Consider the following 1439-nt stretch of genomic DNA (forward strand, 5'->3'; position numbering starts at 1 on the left):
TAGGGCGGGAAGCTCCATATGCAGGTTGGCTATGAAATTCACAGGCAACACAAGCTGAAAATTTGCTTTGGTGACTATGTCCAAACCTTGTGCCGATGGCTGGGTGGCTTCAAAGTGACCAGAGGCTTCCTTGGAGGGACATGGCGTTCGGTTCTTCCTGGCTGCGCTGTGCCTGGGCCCCTGGACCTAAGAGTGGAGTGGCCATGATTGCCAGACCTTTCTGGACTCCAGCAGGCTGAGCCAAGGCCGGAGCTGAAGCGCGGAGCTACGGGTGCTGGTGGGCCTGCCAGGCTCAGCTGGGGCTGGCTCCATCTAAGCTCTGGAGACTCAGGGCTCGGAGGTTCTATGGTGCTGGGCTGTCCCTCATGCTCTGGTATGTCAACAGTGTCCCTGCCTTCACCCCCATGTGACCACACATCTGTGCCACACATCTGCAAGGGGGAGTCACCCCAGAGCCCCCGTTCAAAAGTGAGGGCTCTGAGGATGGGGGCTGTGGGAGGGGGTGTGGTGGAGGCCGTGGCTGTGGCTGTGGTGGAGGCTGTGGCTGTGGGAGGGGGTGTGGTGGAGGCCGTGGCTGTGGGAGGGGGTGTGGTGGAGGCTGTGGCTGTGGCTGTGGGAGGGGGTGTGGTGGAGGCTATGGCTTTGGGAGGGGGTGTGGTGGAGGCTGTGGCTGTGGGAGGGGGTGTGGTGGAGGCTGTGGCTGTGGGAGGGGGTGTGGTGGAGGCTGTGGCTTTGGGAGGCGGTGTGGTGGAGGCTGTGGCTGTGGTAGGGGGTGTGGTGGAGGCTGTGGCTGTGACTGTGGGAGGGGGTGTGGTGGAGGCTGTGACTGTGGTAGGGGGTGTGGTGGAGGCTGTGGCTGTGGGAGGGGGTGTGGCTAGGGCCCAGGAATTCTGGGGTCCATGGCTCCTAGTCTCTGTCTCTACGAGGCCTTGCAGACAGAGAGTCTGGCAGGAGACCCTCCTTTGCAGCTGGGAGGAGGAAGCTGCACAAAGCGTGTGGCCTTGGTGGGGCTCAGGGTCAGGATGAGGACCAGGCCTCCAGACTTGTACCCCAGGACTGCCTGGCCCAGCCTGCGCTCACTGGGGCGTTGGCTTTGGAGCGGGTGATCATCCTTCAGGGAATGGCGGCTGTCCTGAAGCTCCGTGGGGGGCCTATGTGAGTGCAAGCAGGAGCGTACAGGCATGAGTGTGCATATACCAGTGAGTGTGTGTACATGTGAGTGTACAGGCATGAGTGTGCATATACCAGTGAGTGTGTACATGTGAGTGCACAGGCATGAGTGTGCATATGCAAGTGTGTGTACATGTGAGTGTACAGGCATGAGTGTGCATGTACCAGTGTGTGTACATGTGAGTGTGCAGGCATGAGTGTGCATATACCAGTGAGTGTACATGTGAGTGTACAGGCATGAGTGTGCATATACCAGTGAGTGTGTACAT

Source organism: Dipodomys ordii, unplaced genomic scaffold (assembly GCF_000151885.1).
Source record: "Dipodomys ordii isolate 6190 unplaced genomic scaffold, Dord_2.0 Scaffold58, whole genome shotgun sequence".
Lineage (NCBI taxonomy): Eukaryota > Metazoa > Chordata > Mammalia > Rodentia > Heteromyidae > Dipodomys > Dipodomys ordii.